Source organism: Primulina eburnea, chromosome 15, assembly GCF_022965805.1.
Source record: "Primulina eburnea isolate SZY01 chromosome 15, ASM2296580v1, whole genome shotgun sequence".
NCBI lineage: Eukaryota > Viridiplantae > Streptophyta > Magnoliopsida > Lamiales > Gesneriaceae > Primulina > Primulina eburnea.
The window spans coordinates 305,133-325,047 of NC_133115.1; positions in this window are offsets into that span (position 1 = coordinate 305,133).

Sequence of the window (19,915 nt, forward strand, 5' to 3'; positions counted from 1 at the left end):
GTACGTCACCCCGATTGGGAGGGTAGGTGACAGACAGTGACGTCTTATTCACCCCGGGATCCCTAGAGATATAATTGAGTCGAGTCTAGACATGATTTGACTAGAACTGCATGTGGTTATGAATGTAGTTTCAGAGACTATGAAACCCATGTTTATTGCTTTCAGTCATGACAGCATGTTTATATGACTTGATTTAAATTGCATGTGTATCTGAATTGGGTTGCATGCTTATTTTGATTTGATTTCATAGATTATGAAATCTATTGCTTTTGAATATATGCATGCTAGCATGTTTTGTGATTTAGATTGTCTCTATACATGCTTACCATGTTTTATACTGGGATTTGTTCTCACCGGAGTTATCCGGCTGTTGTCGTGTCTGTATGTGTGCATGGCAACAGGTGGGGCAGGATCTGGGTCTCGAGCTAGATGAGAGATTGATGATAGCGTGGAGATCTCGGGCGTTGAAGAGTTCTAGTGTTTGCTTATTAGACTTGTACTACTGATATTTGTAGTTGGTATTTAAACACTAGCGTATGATTATACTAGACAGACTTGTATGTACATTATGTTGTTTAATTAATATAGAGACATGTTATGTTTTAATTATACATTTGAGTTCATGTTAAAAGCAAAAATTTGACCCACATTTTCGAGCAGAGATCCAATAAATCCCAAAAGATTTGAGTTAGAGCCCGGGTCCCCACATATCTAGTTGTTCTGGTCTGCTGGTCTACTGGTTTTAGTTAACATCGCCACAATAAAATTCATATCTAACAATTTCCCCCTTTGTGGTGATGCCAAAACCTAAACAGTAGAAAGATATAAAATAAACAGATAATCATTTAAATAAACGGATAATGATAATAACGTATCAAGGTAAGCAAGTTAATCGGTTCCAATGTCCCTGTAAATGATTTCTTCATTTTGAGGTTCTTGATCTCTTCTGTTGGAAGGTTCAGTCTCATCTTCTGTTTGCCTAACTCCTTCTTGATCTCTTCTATCTTCCCCCTTTTTGGCATCAGCGGCTACCACATGGGTAAAGAGATCATTCAGTCTGCCGGAAATATTTTGAATGCCATCGGTTAGCATCTCCAGATACGGAGTCTGAGAGGATATGCGATTATCTAAGGCAGTGATAGATTATTTTGACAGTCAATCTTGGCATCCAAAAGTTCCACAGAAGTAGAGAGCGATCGAAAAAGATCGTCATGCTCAGTGATTCGAGTAAGTATATCAGTTTGAGCAAGTAGGAGGGCGTTGTGAGTTCTTGATACAGCTTGTCTGAAGACGGAGGCTTCAACTTACATCTTATCCGTTGTCTCCTTAGTGAGATAGATGTGTTTACCCATGCGCTCTCGGAAAGATTGAGCACCACTGAATTCCACAAGGTTTTCACAAGACATACGCTTCACCAATTCAGAAATGTTGAGGAGGTCGTTTTGTAGACAGTGAATCTGATGTTCGAGATTGAAAGCATCTGATTCCGGGGAAGGAGTTCGGTCAAGAATGCGTTGTTTGATATCAGAAAGACGAGAAGTCGTTGCAGTCACAACAGGGAGGGAGACAGTCAGCGCAGTAGAAACAAAAGGAGCATCTAACAAGGCAGTAGAAGGAACAAGGTCTATAGTGCTTTCGGCTGGAAATGCAGAAACAGTAGACTCAACAGCAACCAGAGGAGGAGTAGCATCTTCAGTAGGGATAGCCAGATCAGAAGCTAAAACTTCTTCCATAGGTACAGTAGCAGTCTGTGAAACTGAAGATGCTTCAATAGAGGGTGCAGAGGGTGGTTCCAGAAGAACGGTCATTTCTGCTTGATGTTCAGCAGAAAACAATTCTAAGTTCGGCAGTAGAGAAGTAGTGTCTGGTTCAGCGACTTGTTGCCCTGTGGTAGGAGATCCAGAAACCGGCAATTCCAAGGTGGTAGAAACAGTAGGGACAATAAATTCAATGACTTCCTCAACTGAAGCCAGTTCATGCACAGACAAAAGCGATGAGGACTGAATGGGCCGAGTCGGAGATGTAGGAGTACTAAGAACAGCAGCCCTTGGGGAGGCGGTAGTCCTTTCCTCAACTGTTTGATTTTGCTGAAAGCTCGGGACAAGGTCAATATGATAAACAGTAGGCTCTCCAAAGCCTTGTTCTTGAGCAAGAAGTTGCTCATTCATCTGCTGAAGTCTATCAGAAAGAATCAAAATAACCTTTTGATCCTGAGCAGCAGTAGGAGCGGCAGGATCAAAATTCGATTGAATAACTTGCAAAACTGATTCTAATTTCTGACACTTGAGTTGATCGAGGATGAAGTTCCTTCTGCCCAAGGCCTCGATAACATTCTTCGTTTTTGCCAGCTGAAAAGTCCTCCTTTCGGCAGTCATCATCTTGCTGTAATTTCCTTTTGTTTTGAAGTAGTCAAAAGAATGGAACAATCGGACAGCATGCCATTCATCAAAGAATTTTATCTCCTCGTTTGCAGAGGTCTCAATCTCTGCTAGATGAAGGTCAACGCCTGTAGTAACAGTGGTCTTGTGACCAAAGGTAGGTGGTTCTGCAACCATTTTCCCTTTTCCTTTGTCAGTGGATGGAATGGGCGCAATAGGTCGGAAAGCAGAAGACCCGCTTGCTGGTGCCCGAATAACAACTCCAGATGATGGCTTAAAAGCAGAAACAGAAGAGGGTGCTGAGATGGACGCAATAGCAAGTGCAGTGGAAGAAACAGTCGAGCGAACAGAAGGAACCGCTTCTGGAAAGACCTGTCGAATAGGTACTTTCTCAATCTCAGACAGTGCTGCTGTCTTTTTCAACTTGAGGATGGTGCACGGTTTCTTCTTTGCTGGGGTCGGTATTGTTGGTCGAGCAGTAGCAGCAGATTCTTCTGAAGCTGTTTTATCGGAATCTGTCGAAATAAGCAATCGTTTCTTTGAAATTTGCTTGTGAGGTTTGGGAGCCTCAGAGGCAGTTTCCCCAATTTCCTTTTTCATCGCAACAAATTCTGTCACTGTTGGCTTAGGCCTTAGAGCCAAAACATTTGCTGCATCAATCATTGTAACAGAAGTGGCATCAAGATCACTGGTAGATGGGAAACCAGCATCCTTGAGCAACACGCTGATCTGAACCGCGAAACCAGAGCTCTTCCGAGTGACCATATCCTTCATAATTCTAAAGATAAAGTGACTCCAATCCACCTTAATCCCTTTGGTGATGGCAGTCATGACCTGAACTTTCTCCTTCGTCAGCTTATCGAAGGTGCCAGCCTTGATCAGAATAGCTTTGGCCACAATATCGGCCAGAATCTGATATTCTATCTTCAGCAATTTCTTATGGCAGGAAGGAGACACTTCTTCTCCAGATGCGGAGAAAGAGGTGAGAGCAACATACATATCTGTTTTTGAAATATCAGAGAGTTCAGAAATACCCGAAAGTGGAAGGAGGAAGGTTGCTCCTAGATGGGCGGCATCAATGGAGATAGAAGCATCTCCTTGGGTACGAACAATCCTTCCTTCATGGACTGTTGCTTTGGCGTAAAATTCAGTAAGCGAGCACTTTGTCAAAACCAGCAGACATGTAGTTTTATCGAGAAGACAAATATCCTATCTGTTTTCTGAAAAGGCGTCAAACTCTCAGTCTGACTAAGATACTGTTCCCCCTCGGTAAATGCAATTAATAAGTAGTCATAATTGTGACAAGTGACTCTTGGCCATCTCTCAATCTGAGCCGTTGAAGATGAACAGTCGTAATCGTGTGATTCACAAGAGTCTTTGTTCCCTCTATAAATACCTGCAAATCTTGATCGAAGGTAAGCAAGAACAATGAAAATTCAAGTAAAAAGAGAGTTAGAGCTAGATTCAGGAGATGAGGCAAAATTGTTCAGAGAGAGGTTTGAGGGTTTCAAAAAAAATGTCGTAAAGATCCTTGAAATACACTCCTTGAGTTGTAGTTTCCACAGTTATGCAGATCTTTTGCTTCGGATGAGTTTGAAATATTGCATCGATTTCTTCCAGAAGCATGCTAATGCGATAAGAGAGTGCTGGAGGATTGATGATGCTGAAATCCTCTTTGATGCCTTGTAGGGCATCTAAAAATTACATTAGTGCTGGCAAGACCTAAGCTTGCTAGATTCTTTCTAGGCCTTTCTCTTTCGAAGAAGACCATCTTTTTCCTGTTGAAGTACTTTGCAAGCAAATGTCAGAAAGTTCCTCTATCAGAAGACAAGCACTACATGTAACGCTACTGGTTAAATAGCAAAGAAGATCTACTGTTTTTCATTACGCATTATGTAAAGTACTGAAATGGTTTCTAATGAAATTCCAGTTTTGCTTATCTGACTTTTTCTCTTCTGCTTTTCTGCAAAAACTTACTGTTAGTTTAATGCAATAATCAATTAAGTACTAAAAGAAGTTAAACTAGAATAACAGAGGATGACTAAGTTAAATCTATTAAACCAAGAGAATTACGAAAGTAAGAAAACTTATTTTCTGGTAAGGGTTTCGTGAAGATATCTGCTGTTTGTTGATCAGTAGAAACATATTCCAGACGAATGTTCTTCTTCTGCACATGATCTCTAATAAAGTGATGTCTGATGTCTATGTGCTTCGTTCTGGAATGAAGTACTGGATTTTGTGTGATTGCAATTGCACTGGTATTGTCACAGAATATAGGTGATTCGGAGGCTTGAATCCCATAATCTCTTAACTGTTGTTGAATCCACAGTATCTGAGAGCAGCAGCTTCCAGCAGCCAGATATTCTGCTTCTGCAGTAGATGTGGCTATGGACGTCTGTTTCTTGCTAAATCAGGATATCAGCCTATCTCCAAGAAATTGACAAAAACCACTTGTGCCTTTTCGGTCTAGTTTGCAACCTGCATAATCAGCATCTGAATATCCAATAAGATTTAACGATGAATCATTGGGATTCCATAAGCCGACGTTTTGAGTTCCATTCAAGTACTTCAAAATACGCTTAGCAGCAATATAATGAGATTGTTTGGGGTTAGATTGAAATCGAGCACAAATGCAAACAACAAACATGATATCTGGTCTACTGGCAGTTAAATATAATAAAGAGCCAATAAGACCTCGATACTGAGTTACCTCTACTGAAATACCACTTTCATCTTTATCAAGCTTAATAGATGAGCTCATTGGAATAGAAGCAGTAGAGCATGCTTCCATTCCAAACTTTTTCAGAAGCTCCTTGGTGTACTTGGCTTGATTTATAAAAATTCCTGTTTCTGATTGCTTAATTTGCAATCCTAGGAAGAATGTTAATTCTCCCATCATGCTCATCTCGAATTTATCCTGCATTAATTTTCCAAACTTTGCACATAATTTGGGATTAGTTGACCCAAAAATAATGTCATCAACATAGATCTGTACTAAGAGAGTGTGCTTATTCTTGACTAAAGTAAATAAAGTTTTATCTACTGCTCCGATGGTAAAATCATGATCAATAAGAAATTGTGATAGAGTGTCATACCAAGCTCTAGGTGCCTGTTTTAGACCATATAATGCTTTGTGTAATTTAAATACATGATGTGGAGAGAAATGATCGATAAAACCTGGAGGTTGTTCGACGTAAACTTCTTCTTGTAAAAGACCATTTAGAAAAGCACTTTTCACATCCATCTGATATACTTTGAAATTCTTGAAAGCAGCAAAGACTAAGAATATTCTGATTGCTTCGAGCCTTGCTACTGGTGCATAAGTCTCATCAAAGTCTATGCCTTCTTCTTGTCTGAAGCCTTGAGCTACCAATCTAGCTTTATTTCTCACCACTGTGCCTTCTTCATTGAGTTTGTTTCTAAATACCCATCGAGTTCCAATGACAGCTTGATGAGATGGTCTAGGTACTAGAAACCAAACATCATTACGTTTGAATTGATTCAGCTCTTCTTGCATGGCTTCAATCCAACTGGGATCCAGAAGAGCTTCTTCAATCTTCTTTGGTTCATCCTGAGATATAAAAGCAGCATGCATATATTCATTAAGCATTTGTCTTCTGGTTCTCAACGGCGCTGCTGGATTACCAATAACCAATTATGGAGGATGAGATTTCTCAAGATAAACCGATTGGAATGAACATCTTCCTGATTTGGTATGTTAAGATTGTCTTCCACAGAACCAGTAGTAGGTTCTTGAACATCTTCTGCTGGTATTGGTAGATCCAACGTCTGAACTTCTGGTTCCACTATTGGAATATCTGGTTCTGGATTTTGAAGATCCTTGGCATTAGCTTCTACATCATCTTCACTGCCAATTTCCAAGTGAATCATGTCTAACCTGTTACTTAAATCAGATGTGTTAGAAATTTCAGCACTGTTGTCTTCATCGAAGACAACATGAATCGATTCTTCAACATTAAGAGTTCTATTGTTGAGGATTCTAAAGGCTCTGCTTACAGCAGAGTAACCAAGAAATATTCCAGCATCTGATTTAGAATCAAATGCAATCAAATGATTTTTTCCATTATTCAGTACAAAACATTTGCAACCAAACACATGAAAATAAGATACATTGGGCTTCTTCCCTTTCCATATTTCATACGGAGTCTGGTTGTGTCTTTTGTTGACCATTGATCTGTTTTGCGTGTAACAAGCAGTATTGATTGCTTCAGCCCAGAAGCGCTGAGAAATATCTGCATCTGCTAGCATTGTTCTAGCTGCTTCTTTTAGAGTTCTATTTCTCCTCTCAGCTACTCCGTTTTGTTGAGGAGTTCTGGCAGCTGAATATTCATGATGAATCCCCTGTTCATTTAGATATAACTCAAGATACTTGTTAGTGAATTCAGTGCCCCGATCACTTCTGATTTTAATAATGGTAGAAGATTTTTCATTTTGAATCCTTTTCAGAAGCTTGATCAAGAGACAACTGGTTTGATCTTTTCCTGCGAGAAATATTACCCAAGTGAATCTGGAAAAATCATCAATAACAACAAGAGTATATTTCATTCCCCCTAAGCTCATGATGGGGATAGGACCAAATAGATCCATATGCAGTAGTTCCAGACATCTTGAAGTTGATTTGCTATCTTTAGTCTTGAAGCTGGATCTTATCTGTTTCCCAAGCTGACAAGCAGAACTGATAAGTGCAAGATTTGCACTTAATTTATATTAGAATCCATTCTGAATTATGCTTGTTCCGAACAGAATTATGCATTTTTGGTTGTTTTTGTTGTCATTTCAGGAATGGAGAAGATAGTGGATACGCAACCAAGTGAATCGAGAAAACAGAACCGAATCGAGAGCTCAGCTATTGCCAAGACCAGAAGTATGCGCGCTGCTGCGCGAGTTCTTGCGCTACCGCGCGCGCAAAGGTATGCCATGGGACAGAAGTGCGCGCGCCATCGCGCCACTTCACGCGCAGTCGCGCGCACGTTCACTCAAACCCTCGGACAGAGCCTCGCGCGCGCCTGCGCGAGATCACGCGCAGCCGCGCGCAATGATGTGCAGATGATCGACAGTGGCATGCGTGCCAACGCGCCAACTCATGCGCACCCGCGCGCACAGATCCGAGAGCAACGCGCGCAAGCGCGATTTCACGCGCAACCGCGCACGAGCAAACGCACCACACGGCAGAAACGGTCCGCGCCACCGCGCGAGTTCATGCGCCACCACGCGCGCGCCGCGTTCCAGAAAATTATAAAAGCACGATTCTTAGGTCAGAAATGGGGGCAGCCGTTTTGGTAGAGAAAACACCTCGGAGGGCTGGAGAAATCAAGAGACGAAGATCCGGAACGCAAAGATCGATCGCAGATACGAAGAACGATGGATCTGGACACAGAGACGACACTTCGGATTTGTCTTTTATCTTTCGTTTTTATATTTTCGCGTAACTCAATGTCTGAATCTTCAAACATGCATTGTGTTTATTTAGATTTCGTGATGAACTAAATTACCATTCTAGAGAATGACGTAACTCTGTTGATACGATGATTTGACACCGTTATTTATTTGATTGAATTCCGCTTTCGTTTAATTGTGTTCTCTGCGTTTACTGCACTGCAAATTTACTGGCCATAATTTGTTTGTTGTTTGATTAATCTTATAACTCGGGAGAGGGACTAGGATTATAGATCATTAGAGACACATCGTTAAATGTTTATAGCGTTCGGAAGGCGTATAACTTTGGCGAGGCTTAGTAAGAACATTGTTTTCATTTATCTATGAAACGTAGATTCGAATTAGGAATAATTGAATCGAAGTTGATAGATACACTTTATTCGTCACTTGGGAAAGGGGGAATAAAACAATCTAAGTGTTCTTGGCCATTAATTGATTGGAATTTAGGAATATAAATTAAACTGTGAATAGTTATCGTGGAAACTTTGTGAAATCATTTCTCTAGATACTTTCTCTCATTATTATCTCTCGATTCGGTGACTTAATTACTTCATTGTTTTCAGTTAATTCATTCAACCAAACCAACCGTTTATTCAATTTCTCTAAATAAAGTTGAGACTATTTTAATTACAATAATTGATATACAATTTTACACACACTCCTCGTGGGATCGATATCTGTACTCTAACCAGTACTAAAACTTGACACCGTACACTTGCGATAGGAAAACGCTCAACAAGAACAAACGTGATTTTTAACAAAATTAATGTCAGGTAATCCATCGACTATATTCTGCTTCTTGAGATAATTGATTGACTTGAAATTCAGATGATTCAGTTTCTTGTGCCATAGCCAGTGTTTATTGCTAAGAGAAGCAACTAAGCATGTAGGAGTATTGACATGATTTGTGTTACGCCTTAAACGCATACAAATCTCGAGGATGAGATTAATGTTTTTAATGCTGTAACATATCCCAAAGTTTTTGTTTTGATGATACCAAAACTTGGCTTAAAAATGTACTAATGTTTTATATTGAGGCATGCAGGAAATTAAGAACAAAGTGACGTTCGGAAGATCCGAAATGTTGTTCGGACGTTCCGAAATATTGCAAATCAGAAGCAAAATAGAAGCTGTTCGGAAGCTGCGATGAGCCAGTTCGGACGGTCCGAAGACGTGATCGGACGTTCCGAACACAAGCAATCAAATCACTTCAATGCGGAGACAAATTGATATGACTGATTGATCGAGTAAGATTTCGGACGCTACGAAGGACATTTCGGACGCTACGAAGTGTTGAAGATTTCAAATCTCTGGAAACGCGGGAATGTTCGGACGGTACGAACTGGAGTTCGGACCTTCCGAAGCTGTGCATAGACGGTCTGAAAGAACTGTTCGGAAGCAACGAAGTTTGATCGGTCCCTCCGAAGCACATGTTCGGACCCTACGAAGTCAAGAACGGACGATCCGAAGTCATCCCAAAATTACGGAAATTGATTTTAATCACATCGGACGTTCCGAAGCATAAACAGAAGATCCGAACCTTGGCGTCCAAGACTAGTATAAATAGGCCTTTGAGGATGCATTTTAAAACATCCACTCCACTCTCTCTTGTCTCTTACAAAGCTTTCTACTATCTCTTGTGTGCGTTGATTAAAAGAGTTGTAATATCAAAAGAGTTGTAGAAAAAGAGTGAAAGTAATACTCTCGAGTGGGTTGTAAAGTTCGTGGCTATCCTTGGAGCCCTCAAGGCCAAGTAGACGCATCGAGGCGTGGTTGTAAAAGCTAGCTTGGAGCTCCTAAAGCCAAGTCGATATAGTGATACCTCGATCCTCATCGAGAAGGGGAGACGTAGACGATTCTTCGTCGAACTTCCATAAACATCTCTATCCCTCTTTACTTTACGCATTTACTTTACTACGCATTTATTTTACGCACTTACTTTACGCATTCATTTTATTTGTGATTGTCCCTCAAGTCTTCCGCTTGCAATTTTTGCAAACTCGTTTTAAAAACGCTAAAGGGCCTAAAAGAACCTATTCACCCCCCCTTTAGGTTCTTCAAGTGGTATCAGAGCAAGGTTTTTCAAAATCTTTTAAATGGCCAATCTAGCAAGCGAGTATGCCCAAGGACAATCCACAAATCGTCCCCCTCTTTTCAATGGTATTAATTACGGATATTGGAAAAATAGAATATCTCTATACATCCAATCTGTCGATTACGACCTTTGGAAAATAACGGTGAAAGGTCCCTATATCCCCATGAAAACGGTGGATAATAAGGAAATTCCTAAGGGAATGGATGACTTCACCAAGGACGATATGAAACTTATCTCTCAAAATGCTAAAGCTATGAATATTCTTCATTGTTCTCTAGATATGAATGAATACAACCGAATCTCGGCTTGTACCTCCGCCAAAGAGATTTGGGACAAATTGGAGATTTGCCACGAGGGAACCAATCAAGTCAAAGAAACGAAGATAGACCTTCTCCAACTCAAGTACGAGACCTTTGAGATGGAACCCAAGGAGGATATCGACACCATGTTCCGGCGGCTCACCCAAATCATCAATGAGCTTGCCCAACTTGGTGAGAACTACCCAACTAAACAAGTGTGGAGGAGAGCCCTTCGAGCATTACCGGCGGAATGGGATGCAAAGCGCACGGCTATCATTGAATCCAACAAGGGAGATGCGGCATCCTACGACCTTGATCAACTTCATGGGACCCTAAAGACCCATGAACTTGAAGTATCTACCCGGAAGGAGACAAAGAAAGATGACGACAAAGTAAAGGCGAAAGGGATCGCCTTGACCAGTCAACTTGAAGATAGCGACGATGAAGAAATGGCACTCCTCACTAGAAAGTTCAAAAGATTCATGCGGAGTTCCAACTTCAACAAGAAAGACAAAAAGTTTGAGAAGGAAGTGACCTGCTACAACTGTCAACAAAAGGGTCACTATGCAAACGAGTGTCCCTCCAAGAAGAAGGCCGGCAAAGACAAGAAAAAGGCCCTTCTAGCCACGTGGAGCGACAGCGACAACGAAGAGGAGTCTACCCTATGCTTCATGGCGAAGGAAGATCATCTGACCGACTCGGATGACGACGAGGTACCCTCTTACGATGAATTACTCTCCGCTTACACTAGTATGTACAATAAGGCTAAGTCACTTAGAAATGAGAATAAGCAACTTAAAACTGAACTAGAAGCTAGGATGCATGACAACACTAAGCTCAAGACAAACCTAAGAGACTTAGAGAAAGCCTTCAACAAGTTCAATGTGAGTAGCGGTAAACTAGAAAACCTCTTGAGCATGCAAAGGTGTAACTTCGACAAAGGAGGTCTAGGATATGAAAAGAAATCAGTCAACTTCGCTAGTCTTATCGCAAAGGCAAAACCAAGAACACCACCAACATGTACTTACTGTTGTAAGATAGGCCACATAAGACCTAAATGCAAGAAACTTAGACACCAACACAACAAGAATAGTTATTGGAAATGGATCCCCAAATCCCCAACTACTACTAACCCCAAAGGACCCAAAGAAACGGGTACCAACTATCAAACTGTATCTCAACCTTGTAGGGACAAAGGGGAGACAAGTCATCGAGCACTTGGTATCTTGACAGTGGATGCTCTCGACACATGACGGGAGAAAAGAAGCTGCTACAATCCATTCGACCAAAAGAAAAGGGATCGGTGACCTTCGGAGACAACAGCAAAGGGATCATAGAAGGCATCGGCTCAATAGGTATATCTAACTATACTATTATTGATGATGTACTTCTTGTGAAAGGGCTTAAACATAACCTCCTAAGCATTAGTCAATTGTGCGATAGGGGTTATGAAGTCAAATTCACACCACACGATTGCACTGTATCACTCACAACTGACAAAACCATTAGTTTCAAAGGTTATAGAAGTGAAAATGTTTACAAGGTCGATTTAAAGATTTCATCTTTTTCAAAAATAAAAAGCCTTGTAACATTAAACGTTGATGACAACATTCTTTGGCATAGACGACTTGGTCATGTTGGGATGAGCACCATAGAAAAACTTTTAAAACTTGACCTAGTTTCCGGAATGCCAAAGCTGAATTTAAAATTAGATTCTTTTTGTGATGCTTGTCAACTTGGTAAACACACAAAGGAATCTTTCAAAAATAAAAATTTTGTATCCACTTCTATGCCCCTTGAATTACTTCACCTAGATTTATGTGGTCCCTCGAGGACAACTAGTCTAGGAGGAAAATCTTATGCTTTTGTCATTGTAGATGATTTTTCACGTTTTACTTGGACATTGTTTTTAGCCCACAAAAATGATGCCTTTGATCATTTCAAAATTTTTGTCAAAAAGGTTGAAAATGAGAAAAATCTTTTGATCAAACAAATCCGTAGTGACCACGGAACGGAATTTCAAAATGAAAATTTTTCAATTTTTTGTCAAAGCAAAGGCATTGGTCACAACTTTTCTTGTCCTAGAACTCCTCAACAAAACGGTGTCGTTGAGAGGAAGAATAGGACCCTAGTAGAGATTGCAAGGACCATGCTATGTGAGCATTCTCTACCAAAATATTTTTGGGCTGAAGCAATGAGTTCTGCTTGTTACATCATCAATCGCGTATCAATAAGGCCAATTCTCAAGAAAACTCCATACGAACTATGGAGAGGGAGAAAGCCTAACATTTCTTACTTCCGCGCTTTTGGATCAAAATGCTTCATCCACAACAATGGTAAGGACAACCTGGGTAAGTTCGATGCTAAATCGGACAAAGGTATCTTTCTTGGTTACTCTACTTCTAGCAAAGCATATAGAGTCTTTAATAAACGTACTTTACTAGTTGAAGAAACTATTCATGTCATATTTGATGAAACTAACCCTTGCTTGCCTAGACCTGTTGTTTCTGATGATGATGATATAGATATCCTTGGCGAAAAGTTGGAGTCCACAAGCCTAGATGATGTTCCTAAAGATCAAGAGGACGCACCTCTTCCGAAGGAGTGGACTACACACAAGGATCATCCCATGGACCTCATCATTGGTAGCCCATCGAAGGGAGTATCTACTCGCTCTTCTAATATGTGCAATTATCTTGCTTTTCTTTCTCACATAGAGCCTAAGAACATAGAAGAAGCTTTACTTGATGATTCTTGGATTATTGCTATGCAAGATGAACTAAATGAATTTAGAAGGAATAAAGTTTGGAATCTTGTACCTAGACCCACTGATAGACCTGTCATAGGAACTAAATGGGTATTTAGGAACAAGTTAGATGAGCATGGTACAATCACTAGAAATAAAGCTAGGCTAGTAGCTAAAGGATATAGTCAAGAAGAGGGAATTGATTATGATGAGACTTATGCCCCTGTTGCTAGACTAGAATCCATTCGCATGCTACTTGCTTTTGCTTGCTCTAGAGACTTTAAATTGTTTCAAATGGATGTTAAAAGTGCTTTTCTTAATGGTGATTTGAAAGAAGAAGTGTATGTTGAGCAACCTATTGGTTTTGAAGATGTGCACTTATCTGATTATGTGTATAAACTTGATAAGGCTTTGTATGGTTTGAAACAAGCTCCTAGAGCTTGGTATGAGAAATTATCTACCTTTTTGCTGTCTAATGGTTTTTGTAGAGGTAAAGTTGATATTACCTTATTTACCTTGACTAAAAATAATGATTTGCTGATAGTACAAATATATGTAGATGATATTATTTTTGGTGCTACTAATGAACACTTGTGTAGAGATTTTTCTAAGCTTATGCAGGATCACTTTGAGATGAGCATGATGGGCGAGCTCAACTACTTCCTTGGTCTCCAAATCAAGCAATGCAAGGATGGTTTCTTTGTCAACCAAGGAAAGTACATCAAGGAGATGCTAAAAAAGTTTGGGATGGAGTCTTCCAAAGCCTCATCCACACCTATGAGCACGACAGTCAGACTCGACAAAGATGAGGGAGGTAAACCTGTTGACCAAAAGTTATTTCGTAGCATGATTGGCTCCCTACTCTATGCGACTGCTAGTAGACCTGACATTATGTTTAGTGTTTGCTTGTGTGCACGATTTCAATCATGTCCAAAGGAATCACACTTATTCGCCTTAAAACGCATTTTCAAATATCTTTCAAATACTCCAAACCTCGGATTATGGTATTCTAAGAACTCATTTTTCGATTTAAAAGCTTACTGTGATGCCGACTTTGGAGGATATAAGGTGGATAGAAAGAGCACTAGTGGAACTTGTTTCTTTTTGGGAAATTGCTTGGTGTCATGGTTTTCTAAAAAGCAAAACTGTGTTGCACTTTCAACGACCGAGGTCGAGTATATGGCTGCCGGTAGTTGTTGTGCACAAATTCTTTGGATGAAGTATCAATTACTCGACTATGGTGTTACTTTTTCAAAAATTCCAATCTTTTGTGATAATACAAGCACCATATGTCTAACAAAGAATCCAGTTCAACATTCTCGTACTAAACATATTGACATTCGACATCATTTCATTCGTGATCACATTGAGCAAAATGATGTTGAACTTCACTATGTTGACACCAAGAATCAAATTGCTGATATTTTTACAAAACCACTAGATGAATCTACTTTTACTCGTTTGCGTGGTGAACTTGGCATGATTGAGTTGTAAACACTAGTCGAATACTCTCGTACATATTTGTTAAATTGAGGGGGAGTATTATTAATGTGAGCATTATAATGTCGGATAATACAAATTAATTGTATTTATCCATAATTATGGCTCAACATTCATTTATGTGCTAAATATTTTAAAATTTAGGTGTTCCTCATCTTGGCTACTTCGGAATCCACCGAACGTGTTTGGATCGTCCGAACCGAGCCATAGAGAGTCGCGGGATGCGGATTCTTAGATTATGTTTTTGTTATTTTTGTTTATCTTTATGCATCATTGTATAAAAGACTTGCATTTATTAGTGGATATTTTACCTGTTTATTTGTCTCTCTTTATGCTTATGTCTTTTTGCTTATCACAAAAAGGGGGAGAATTTATTTGGTTAAAATTGCTATTAAATGGTTATTAAATAAATTCGCCTTAATTCAACCTCTTAGACTTGTTATTTGATTAAGGGGGAGTTATTTAATAATAATTTAGATTATGTTGATTATTGTTTCTCAATTTTTAACCAAGTTTTGTGATCATCAAAAAGGGGGAGATTGTTACGCCTTAAACGCATACAAATCTCGAGGATGAGATTAATGTTTTTAATGCTGTAACATATCCCAAAGTTTTTGTTTTGATGATACCAAAACTTGGCTTAAAAATGTACTAATGTTTTATATTGAGGCATGCAGGAAATTAAGAACAAAGTGACGTTCGGAAGATCCGAAATGTTGTTCGGACGTTCCGAAATATTGCAAATCAGAAGCAAAATAGAAGCTGTTCGGAAGCTGCGATGAGCCAGTTCGGACGGTCCGAAGACGTGATCGGACGTTCCGAACACAAGCAATCAAATCACTTCAATGCGGAGACAAATTGATATGACTGATTGATCGAGTAAGATTTCGGACGCTACGAAGGACATTTCGGATGCTACGAAGTGTTGAAGATTTCAAATCTCTGGAAACGCGGGAATGTTCGGACGGTACGAACTGGAGTTCGGACCTTCCGAAGCTGTGCATAGACGGTCTGAAAGAACTGTTCGGAAGCAACGAAGTTTGATCGGTCCCTCCGAAGCACATGTTCGGACCCTACGAAGTCAAGAACGGACGATCCGAAGTCATCCCAAAATTACGGAAATTGATTTTAATCACATCGGACGTTCCGAAGCATAAACAGAAGATCCGAACCTTGGCGTCCAAGACTAGTATAAATAGGCCTTTGAGGATGCATTTTAAAACATCCACTCCACTCTCTCTTGTCTCTTACAAAGCTTTCTACTATCTCTTGTGTGCGTTGATTAAAAGAGTTGTAATATCAAAAGAGTTGTAGAAAAAGAGTGAAAGTAATACTCTCGAGTGGGTTGTAAAGTTCGTGGCTATCCTTGGAGCCCTCAAGGCCAAGTAGACGCATCGAGGCGTGGTTGTAAAAGCTAGCTTGGAGCTCCTAAAGCCAAGTCGATATAGTGATACCTCGATCCTCATCGAGAAGGGGAGACGTAGACGATTCTTCGTCGAACTTCCATAAACATCTCTATCCCTCTTTACTTTACGCATTTACTTTACTACGCATTTATTTTACGCACTTACTTTACGCATTCATTTTATTTGTGATTGTCCCTCAAGTCTTCCGCTTGCAATTTTTGCAAACTCGTTTTAAAAACGCTAAAGGGCCTAAAAGAACCTATTCACCCCCCCTTTAGGTTCTTCAATTTGAGTTCCAAGAGACTCTGTAAGTATTGCCTTCTCTTTTTCCTGTTAACACAGTAGTTCCAGCAGAATCTCTAACTATGCAAGAATGCTTTTGAAAAGCCACAGAATACCCATTATCGCATAGTTGGCTAATGCTGATAAGATTGTAATAAAGATTGTCAACTAATAACACATCATTAATAGTTATATTACCATGGATAATCTTACCCTTACCCATGGTTTTACCTTTTGAGTTGTCTCCAAAAGTTATCTTTGGTCCAGTACAGCTCACTATTTCGGAAAGTAAGTTTCTTTGTCCAGTCATGTGTCTGGAACAACCACTGTCCAGATACCATGTAGAGTTACTGATTTCTGCTTCCTTCTGCTGTTCCTCTTCAGATGTCGAGGTTGAGTCATTTTCTGCCATTAGACATTTGACTTCTTCTGCATCACTGTCACTGGAATGACTTTCTGAGTCAGATGACTCAGAACTAGAGTCCGCCCATTTAGATTTGCTTTCTTCGGCAATCATCGCTTTTCGATCTCTTCTGGACTTTTTGTCATTCCTCTTGTAATCCTTTCTCTTTTGATCATCCTTCTTTGGTTTAGGACAATCAGCAATGAAGTGACCTATCTTTCCACAGTTGAAGCATCTCATATCACCGGATGGTGAGTCTTTCTTGAAATTACGATTGGAGCATGATAGGTTCGATGGTTCTTCTTCATGAACCTGGAGAATTTCTTTACAAATAAGGACATAGCATAACTACTGATTTGTTCAGCAGTCTTCTCCATAGCATTGTCAATGATCACAGCAGGTAAAGCCTGAGGTACAACTGCAGCAGCAGTAGAAGAGGTAGAGGCAGTAGTAGTAAAAGCAGTAGCAGTAGCAGCAAGGGCCTTGGTGGGTAAGTTTGAAGGCTCTTCTCCACTTCTTACTTCCAATTCGAATTCGTAGGCCTTTAGATCTGCAAATAAGTCGTGCAGTTCCAATTTGTTCAAATCTTTGGATACTCTCATAGCCATTGCTTTAACATCCCATTCTCTGGGTAAGGCTCTCATCACTTTGAGGGCTATTTCTCTGTTGCTATGCTCTTTACCCAGAGCAGCTAGCTCATTGACCAAGCTACTGAATCTTTCACCAAACTCATTTAGAGTTTCACCAGATCTCATTTTCAGATTTTCAAACTTCTGCATTTCTACAGACAGTTTATTTTCTTTTGTTTGCTCATTTCCTTCATATATCTGAATGAGCTTTTCCCAAATATCCTTTGCAGTAGAACGCATTTTTATCTTGCTGAAAGTGTTCTTGTCAAGAGTTTTATATAGTATATCCTTCGCCACATTATCAAGATTGGCTTTTTTCTTGTCTTCACTGGTCCATTCACTTCTTGATTTTTCGACCATCTGTGGTGCACCGTCAGTAACAGCAACAGCTGTGTTAGGCTTTAAGATTTTCAGTGGACCATCTGTGATGACGTACCACATGTCATCATCTTGTGCTGCTAGATGAGCTTGCATTCTTATCTTCCAGTCGTCAAAATCTTCCTTAGAGAACATAGAGATCTTGCTGAAGTGTGCCATTTGTTGTAGTTTTTCACAAACAAGAGTAACCTGCTCTGATACCAATTGTTGAGGATCGAAGTTGAGTTTCGAGGGGGGTGAATAAACTCTACTCGTTTTTCGTATGGATGAGGTACTAGAATCCTGTTAAGGATAGTAGTCGATCTTGTGAGAATACTTTCACCTGATTACAGTAGAACGTGCGGAAACAATCTGATTAAGTAGTTGAAAAACAATAAAGCAGTAGACAACAGTTGTTTATGGAAGTTCGAAGATAAACTCTTCTACGTCTCCCCTTCTCCTGTTTCCAGAAGGTATAACTAAAAGACTTTGGATATTACAGTACAACACTTTGAAAGCGGACCGGTTACGGTGGCCGGAAACGCAACGGAAGCAAAATTTTCGAATTTTATGACAAAATTTCGGCCACCTAAAGTTTCTTGTGTAATATTTACAAAAACTCAAACCATACATAGGATGATAAGAAAATATACCTATCAACTTTAAAAAGTTGATTGTGGCTCCAACTTTGTTGTTGAACAACAAAGCTCTTGAATGGAAGATGAATCTACAAGCTCCTCCTCCAAATCCTTGAATCTTTCCTTCAAATTAGGCCCACCACTAACTAGGAAGATCCCCTCACAATTTGCACTAGAAAAATGTGAGGATTTATCAAAGAGAAGTGTGTGTTCTTAAACAATTCAAGAACACAAAAATGGAGAGAAAAATCCTTAGAGGTTTTCGGCCATCTCACTTGGGAGGGAAGGTAGAATAATTTTTTAATTCCATGTCTTGGTGTTGCAAAAAGCAAAAGTGAAAAGTAGCATGCCATGCCATTATTTTATTCAAAAGTAATCTCCAACCCTTCACCTCCCATGCATGCATACAATATAGTTTTTAATCAAATTAAAAACTTTGGACTAAATTTAATTATCTCAAACATATTTGAGACTAATTAAACATTACTTGAATTTACCCAAGTCCCACTAGTTAAATAATTATTTTAATTGAGCTCTACAAGACTCAATATTATTTAATTAATCCAACACTTGAATTAATTTAATCATTTGGGCTCTACAAGGCCCACTAGTGTTTGATTAATTCAACACTTGAATTAATTTAATTTAGTCCATTATAATGTTTATGAAAATCACAATTTTCAAATACATTATTCTCTTGGCCAAATTTTAATTTAGGAACACTTCCATAAATCAAAATTTACATTTCTCTCATAGAAGTCATACTTCTATTTTTCTTTGCACTTATAAACTCATTTATAAGTCGTTCAACACATTGAACTATTTTTCTCCTTTATAGAAGTCATACTTCTAATTTTCCTTACGCTTATAAACTCTTTATAAGCCGTTCAACACATTGAACTATTTTTACTTCTCATCGGGATTTACAAAGCTAGTACTTGTGTGGCCCTCAATGGTTCATTGATACAACTAGCCGTGGGTTCACATCTCCATGTGATTCGGACTAAACATGTCCTTATTCGAGCATACCCCAATTGCTCCATTCTTACTTATCAACTCCTTGATAGTAAGAACGTCAGAACTCAAGTCTGATAGTACCCAACCAATCACGTTAAACGCCTAGCAGCATCGCTTACGTGATTCCCTAGGTATCACATGATAGTGCCTGCAAGAACCATTCAATTATGGTTAGCGTACAGTACGGTCCCTTCAACTCATATATCCCGATCGATTCGACAACCATTGGTTTATCGAGAGTTGTCAATGAATCGATACTATGTGTCATGTCGTAGTTGCATCGATGGTGTAATCTATGAAACACCTTTCATAATTACAACCATACTCTGGCCAGAGATTTCAACCTACATACACATGATTACACATAGGATATCCATACCCGAAGGTAAGCGGTGAATCCCCGACTACAATGCATCGACTCCTATGTGTTTCGACAGAACACCCAACCTTGCCACCTGATGACCCCATGAGAGTCGGTAAACAAGTCAAAGTGTAATTCTAGCACATAGAGTCTCAATGTTGTCCCGGGTCATAAGGACTAATTCTGTACAACCATAAACCAGGACTTTTCCACTCGATAAATGAGAACCACTTGGAAAGTCCTTTTATGGAGGGTTGTTCAGTGCACTCTACAAGGAGCACATATCTGCATGTTCGGACATCACAATGTCCCCTACCAATGAAACATGGTACTCACATCGCAGATAC